This window comes from Mesoplodon bidens, assembly GCF_964165515.1.
Source record: "Mesoplodon bidens genome assembly, chromosome: 5".
In the NCBI taxonomy this organism is placed as follows: domain Eukaryota; kingdom Metazoa; phylum Chordata; class Mammalia; order Artiodactyla; family Ziphiidae; genus Mesoplodon; species Mesoplodon bidens.
Window position 1 is genome coordinate 37294951 of NC_138161.1, and position 8201 is coordinate 37303151.

General features: G+C 39.4%; 1 pseudogene across 1 annotated transcript; it reads left to right on the forward strand.

Moving 5' to 3' along the window:
- Positions 1-3787: 3787 nt before the first annotated feature.
- On the forward strand, positions 3788-6949 carry LOC308617271 (R3H domain-containing protein 1-like; annotated as a pseudogene). The gene is made up of 2 exons: positions 3788-5463; positions 5848-6949. The product of its transcript is annotated as a R3H domain-containing protein 1-like (transcript).
- The last annotated feature ends 1252 nt before the right edge of the window (positions 6950-8201 follow it).

Genomic DNA, 8201 nt, shown 5'->3' on the forward strand with positions numbered 1-8201 from the left:
GTTTGTTTGCTTAATTTTTGTTATCTATGCTTCACTAGGTTGCTTTATGAATGTAGAACCATACATGTTTTATTTGCTGTATTTTAGCTAGTAACACAGTGTCTTCAGTACCTAGCTACTCAATAAATATTTCTAGAGTGAATGATTGAATGTATGCCTTAATTTGTTGATAATTTGAGAAGCATCAACCCTGAGGCAGTTTTCTTGTGATTAATACTGAAACCAAATAATCTAATAGACTGTATATTTTTCTGGTTCATATCTGAATATACTGAAGCATGATTCGTGACATAATCAAAGCACACATTTACTTTTCTTTCCTACCATCATTTTGAAATATATTCAGTATGGAGTGTTTTTTCCCTTTCACTAAATAAAAATTTCGCAGGTGCATGACTTATTCTGGTAGTCTTTTACATATAAGTTTACAAAACTATTTAGATTACAAATATAACATCATTTTTCTATTCAACCTTTCCAACATATTCAATTGTAAAGCTTCTCCTTACCCACAGAAATGACATTTAAGCTCAGAAGTGTGTACCATCTGAGGACAGACACTGACATCTTGTCCCCTCCATAAATAAAAGACTTTGGCAGATCAAAATCAGTCATTAAGACTCCTCTCTCTTTATCAAGTCAGCTCTTTTACTCTTCTCCCTTTTAAGCTATAGTTTAGGTTCCTTCTAGCATCAATATGGGAGGAGGTGAAAATGTTGGAGGCTGTCTGATGAGCATCCCTCCCACAAGCACACATACAGCAGGGTAGCCAACCTCTCCTGAAAAGAAGATTTGGGAGACACATCCCCATATCTAACACATTCCACCTATGTCATTACTCAGCTCTGTATCTCTAAATATGTTTGCTTGAGGAACAACTCCTACAGAATTCCAGTTGTCCTCTTTTCCTAAGAGAAAACTTAGGAAAGGAAAAATGACAGCCCAGTCTGATTCAGTTATTCTTAAGGGCCACAATATATACATACCGTCTTCCCAGCAGTAAGATGTATTAAATGAAAACAAGAATCACATATTCTCCATCTAGGAGCAAGTTGAATTTGTTAAAATAGTTATTAGGACTTTGATTTTAGTGATTGATAGGTTATGATTAGATATATTGTTGGTACTGGTATTTGTTGATAGATGATATCAATATTTGTTGAAAGATCCATCAAATACATTTTCACCCTTTCAAATGTTGTATATGCAAACTTGAAGCTAGTATTGAATTGTACATGTAAATACTGATGAATCTTGTCAGAGCATCTGTATAAATAAATGTGGAATACAGTCTCACTGCGGCATACTTAATAATTGCATATTTCTGATTGTTCACTTTTGTCCTGGTATTACATGGCCATGAATTTCACATTAAATAAAATGACTCAACAACTGTTATGATACTTTAAAACAAACATGTTAATACTCCCTGTAAAGAGAAACACAATTTATTGCAGATGCCAAATCTTTATTACTTTTCTGGCTAACGGCAGAAGGACTTGAAGAATGAATCTAAATGTGTTCACACTGGAAACAGAGATTATATAAAACAAGTGTGGCAGCCCTTTGTTTAAAGCACCTCAAAGTTACCAAAAGATTTTGGAAGTGATAGGTCACAAGGTTTTACCTAGATAGGAAGAAAAGGAATACCGAAAATAAGTTTGGGCTCCCAAATGATTTCCCTCACTCTCAACGTTTGTTTACTGACTAGGGCAAAGAGCAAATATGTTTTTGCCGTTTTGTCAAAGGAGGGAGATCAGTTTTCCTCAATGAATACCAATTTCCTCTCTCTCTCTCTCTGTTTCTCTCTCTCCTTACCAGAGGCAGCAGGACTTATTGAGAAATCCTGTGCTACTATCTACCTGTACTTAGGCAAGCAGTTCTTAACCCTCACTGCACAATAAACTCTTTTGGAGTCCTAGTAAATTACATCAATTCTCAACCCCTATCTCTCCCCATCAAATCTCTGGAGGTAGGTTGTCAGCAAAGGTAATATTTTTTGTAAGACCACCAGGTTGTTCTAAGACATAGCCAGGATTATGTACTTCTGCTCTATCAAAGCAATCTAGAAAACACACACACACACATACAATTTTAAACTCCTAATTATAAAGATCCATCAGTCCAATATCAAATGTAAACTTTTACTTTATATAAGAAAATGTTCAAAGTCATATTCTCTTTTTTTTTTTTTTTTTTTTTTTGCGGTACGCAGGCCTCTCACTGTTGTGGCCTCTCCCAGTGCAGAGCACAGGCTCCGGACGCGCAGGCTTAGCGTCCACGGCTCACAGGCCCAGCTGCTTCGCGGCATGTGGGATCTTCCCAGACCGGGGCACGAACCCATGTCCCCTGCATCGGCAGGCGGACTCTCAACCACTGCGCCACCAGGGAAGCCCCAACATCATATTCTTGATTAGTGGTTTTAAGAGTGTTTGAGCATAACTTAAAAGGGTAGGTTTTATGTGATATGATCTTATAAAATGAAAAAAAAAATCTCTTTCATATTGAAGATATTCTAGAAGGCTTAACAAAACTTTTCCACCCCATTGATCTGTACAAATGTAAATTCTATAATGTCGGTGTCTAAGTCAGTTTAGGCTGCTTTAACAGAATACCACAGATAAGCGGCTTAAACAGCAAGAATTTATTTCTCACAGTTTTAGAGACTGGGAAGTCCAAAATCAAGAGGACAGTAGTTCCAGTGTTATACTGAGGGCACTCTTCTTGGTTTGCAATCAGCTGGCTTCTAGGTATGGACTCACATGGCAGAGAGCAAGAAAGAGGGAAAGAAAGTGCTCTGGTCTACACTTATGAGGACACTCATCATGTTCATGAGGGCTCCACCCTCATGACCTAATTACTTCCCAAAGACCCCACTTCCAAATACTATCACATGGTGGGCTGAAATATTAACATATGATTTTGGGGGAGACCCAGCATTCAGTCCGTAACAGTGAGCTAAGGGAGGTCTAAATTCTGAGAACAGAAAGGACAGTGCTTCTCTGTAAAAACAAAACAAAACAGGAGAATTATACATTCACTCTTAAAATGTAATATTAAGTAATTCTTCAACTAAAAAAAACTGAATCAAAAGAACTACTTGAAAGTATACAAAATGTGCATTTTAATTATGTTTAAACAGTTATACTTTGGCTCATTAATCACCACATTATATAAGACCAAGATAATTATTTTACATGAATAAAAGGGATTTTATATTATAGATTGATATTACATAAAATGTTCAAACTAATGTCTAATATTGATGTATTCAATAAATAAAAATGTAAAGACTGGCAATAAGATATTTTTAAATATAATGATATTCTTATAATAAGTAATCAAAGCCTGTGTTCAAGATAAAATAAGCCTGGTGGTGGGAAGGCATGGGATTTTGCCAGCCGTGGTTGCCGCTGGAGCCGGTGTCGGGACTGGTGATGGGGTTATTCCCTTCCATAAGACTCTTAACTTGCACCCACCCAGCCCCTCTGTCGCCCTGCTGCGCCCCGCTCCAAACGCCTCCTCCTCAGTAATGCGGGCCCCAGAAAGGTATGATATATTTTATCCTAGACATTCCATTTTAGTCCAGGAATCTACAGTGGTGACAAGGACATGGGACTCCTCCTGCCAGATTCCAAATTGGTCAAGACAATTGACATCCTGGCTGACAACTGTGAGAAAGAACCTTGGATTATTTTCTTTTATTTTTGCGGGACACCACAATTCCACATCCATAGGACACATCAGACTTCAAGTTCCCTGTAGAATTCTAAAATAACCTTTGTTAATGAGGATGTCTGATACTGTTACTGTAAAAAATGAAACTGAAGCAATGAAGGATTTGGAGGCAGAAGTGAAAGATACAACCAGAGTTGTAAATCTTATCAAATCAGAAAACTATGGGAAGATTTTGGCAGAGAAGAATGAACATTGCATTGATGACAATATTGATTTGCAGGAGAAAATTCAAATACAGGTAACACAGTCATTTGAAAAAGAGGAGAAGCCTTCAAAAGGGGAAGCAGAAAAGAAAAAGCCAGTGATAAGTTGCCCAGAAAAATGTTATCAAGAGATTCTAGGTCAAGAATACACTGATTCAACTGGCATAGGTCTACATGAATTTTTAGTAAATACATTAAAAAACAATCCCAAGGACAGTATGCTGCTGTTGAAATTGGAACAAGAAATTTTAGATTTCTTTGGTAATAATGAGTCTCCACATAAAAAATTCTGCCCAATGACATCTTATCATAGGATGCTATTACACAGAGTCGCTGCTTACTTTGGATTAGACCACAATGTTGATCAGAGTGGGACGTCTGTCACAGTAAACAAAACTAGCAATACAAGAATACCTGATCAGAAATTTAATGAACATATTAAGGATGATGAAAGTGACGACTTTCAGGAGCGATATATGCTCAAGAGAGATAACTCTACCTTTGACGAAGATGATAATCAGATGAGAATACTTTTGAAAGCTGACAGAAGAAGCAAATCTATAGAAGAAAGAGAAGAGTACCAGAGAGTTAGAGACCAAATATTTTCCCAAGATCCCTTGTGTTCCCAAGAGAATAATATTATTGACAAAAGCATCCAAGATGAGGATGCTAGTAGCACCCAACAGAGGTGCCAGATATTTAGAGTTAATAAAGATTCTTCAGGGAGAACAACAGATAGCCATCAAAGCAGCAGTGAGAACGAGTTGAAGTACTCTGAATCATGACCCTGGAGAAGCAGAGATTCAGACAGCTCTCTCTGAAACTTCAAGGCTGCTGTAACCAAAGCCAGCAGATTCAGTGGAATTTCAGTTCTGACAAGAGGTGACAGTTCTGGAAGAAGCAAAAGCATAAGCAGGCTTTCAAAAACAGTTCAGCCCTTCATAAACCCAGATGGGAGTCCAGTTGTGTATAATCCTCCTATGACTCAACAACCAGTTAGAACCCAAGTGCCTGGACCTCCACAGCCACTTCTGCCTCTCCCATCACCCCAACAACAAGCAGCTCAACACATTTTCTCACAGCAGGACAACCATGGGTCTCAGTGTAGCCACCTGAGTCTTGTCCACCAGCCATGTGCAAATGGTTCTGATCCTCATGCCACCATGTTCCAGTCCACTGTTGTTCTTCAGTACAGCAGTCTGGTTCTATCATGACAGCAGCCCCGCCACCACCACCGCCTCCTCTTCCTTCCCTACCTCCTGGGCAGCCAGTCCCTACTGCTTGCTATTTTGCCTCTGGTCATCCTGTCAGCCAGCCTGTGCTTCAGCAACAAGGATATATTCAGCAGCCCTCTCCACAGATGCCAGCCTGTTATTGTGCTCCAGGCCACTACCACTCCAGTCAACCTCAGTATCGCCCAGTCCCTTCTGTCCATTACAATTCACATCTAAACCAACCACTACCCCAACCTGCCCAGCAGACAGGTTATCAAGTTATGCCCAACCGGCAGCAAAACTACCAGGCGAGTGACAAAGTGAGAGAGTGGCATGGACATATATACACTACCAAACGTAAAATAGATAGCTAGTGGGAAGCAGCCGCATAGCACAGGGAGTTCAGCTCGATGCTTTGTGACCACCTAGAGGGGTGGGATAGGGAGGGTGGGAGGGAGGGAGATGCAAGAGGGAAGAGATATGGGAACATATGTATATGTATAACTGATTCACTCTGTTATAAAGCAGAAACTAACACACCATTGTAAAGCAATTATACTCCAATAAAGATGTAAAAAAAAAAATCCCAAATAAAATCGTTGACCAGGAAAAATAAACAAAAAATATACAAAACAAAACAAAACAAACAAAACAAAACAACAAAAAAAAAACAGAAAACAAAAAACTACCAGGGGATAGTTGGAGTTCAGCAACCCCAGAGTCAGAGCCTAGTTGGTGACCAGCCCAACAGCATTGGAAATCAGATTCAAGGAGTGGTCATTGCCTATCCTTCAGTGCCATCATTTCAGGTTTCACTGCCTCAAGGTTCTCAAGAAATTGCCCATCAGACTTATCAACAACCTGTTATGTTTCCTAATCAGTCTAATCAAGGATCTACGCCTACAGCAGGAATGCCAGTTTACTACAGCATCATTCCACCTGGCCAGCAAAATAATTTAAGCTCCTCAGTAGGTTACTTGCAACATCCAGGATCAGAACAAGTACAGTTGCCTTGAACTACTTCACCATGCATTTCCCAGCAGCTCCAAGGCCACCAGTGTGCAGCTGTGCCACCTCCACCACCTGGTGGCGGAATGGTGACGATGCAGCTCAGTGTACCAAACAATCCACAATCTCGTGCCCATTCACCCCCACAGTGGCAACAAAAAAATATTACGGTGATGACCAGAGAGGACAAAAGTGTATGGAATTTAGCAGTAGAGACAATATTGTTCAAGAGATGCCAGATACCCGTTACTTGGACAGCCCCTGCAGTACAACCCTCCTGTTGTTCTGCACGGACACATTCCAGCCCAACAGGGTCAGCCTGGCAACAGGCATGAAAACCGAGGAAGGAAACCAGCTAAAAAAGCTGCATCCACCGACCTAGGTGCTGGAGAAGCAGTTGTTGGGAAGGTCTTGGAAATTACTGAACTACCAGATGGAATAACTCGTGTGGAAGCTGAGAAGCGTTAGGGGGAACTCTTTAAAATTGGCACCAAGATCTGGTGGCTCCGGGACGCCCAGTCCCAGCCCCGGCTGCGTCGTCACCCACTCTGCTGTGGCAGCGGGGACAGCACTGTCAACTCCGAAAGCTCTAAACCTAGTGACTTGGCCCCCACGTACTGTCTTAGCCACATTCCCCTCCATCTCGGCTGCACAGAATTCTCTGAAAAAACAAATTAACTCAGTTAACGAGTTTATGCTGAGAACGAGCAAGAAGCACTATGACTTTAACATTTTGGAAAGGGCAAGTTCTCAGTAACATCCACTTTGGACCCATGGCCTTTGTGATTCCCCTGTCCTCACCCATCTTTAACTGGCTTGTTATTTGGATCTTCTGTTAACATGAGACTCCTAGGATGTGTGGTCGTGGCATTACAACTTCTGAAGACAGGCCAGTGATCCAGCAAAGGGGGGAAAAATACATATTTCACCCCAGATGACTGTAGGAATCCACATCGGAATGATACAGAGTTAGCAGCTTTTTCTGAGGAAATGCCGTTCAACTTCCTCCTAACTTTTATAGTTATTTTGCTTTATATTTCTGAATTCTTGTGTCAGCTCTATTGTACAGCAAATTATTCTTCAAAATGGTTACAACAAGTTGCAACCTGTATTTCTTTTTTTTGCAGCCAGCACAGTATGACCCAAGATAGAATTTGGGGGAAAAAGAATGCAGGAGTGTAATAACCAAGTCACAACTGTGTACTGTCTTTGGGGGACTGGAGGGTGACTAAGGAGACCCCACAAATAGAAGACTACTCTTCCCCTGTATCTCTAAACACAGAAACAATTTCCAGAAAATATAGAACTCCCTCATAGGGTCTTTTCCTTATTCACTTAGGTCATATAAACATTAAGTGTAAAGCAAATTATGTTCTTAACACCTCTAAATCAAACCACTTAGGTTCAAAGGGGAATAGGAATCATTCTAGGCAGGAAAATACTTCCATTTTTTTTAAAAGTCTCCCTCCAATAATTAAATGTCACTTATTTTCATTCCCTTCCTTGTGGATTTTTTTGTCACCTGAGGAAATGCATTTGATGAGTGCTGGAAACTTCTTAAGTGGTTTAAAATGTGTTTTCATTGTTTGCAGCACATCACTGGACATCAAAGATTCATTGCACTTATGAACAAGGAACCTGTTTTTCAATTTACAAGGCTGTACAATGTGTGCTGATGCAAGCCTTTTTCAGTTCAAGAGAATAAATGTTTACAAATATATACCCACTTTGTCTTTTGTAAATTAAAATCATGTTTTTAAATGAGAAAAAAAAGATAAAATAAGCCCAATGCAATGCACTTTATTTTAACTACGTTTAGTAATTGTCCAAAAAGTAATTCTCAAATCAGAAAAATTATGCTTCATGTATATCAGGAGTAGTATCTTCCTGTTTACAACAAGGTTTTAATCACCTTGATTTTTATAATTACTCCAATAAAATATTTGTAATACCTTCTCATATTAGAATTATAAATAATTATTTGTGGTAATCTAAATTTTACTTATGACATTAAGTTTAATTTAATGACTTATTTCTA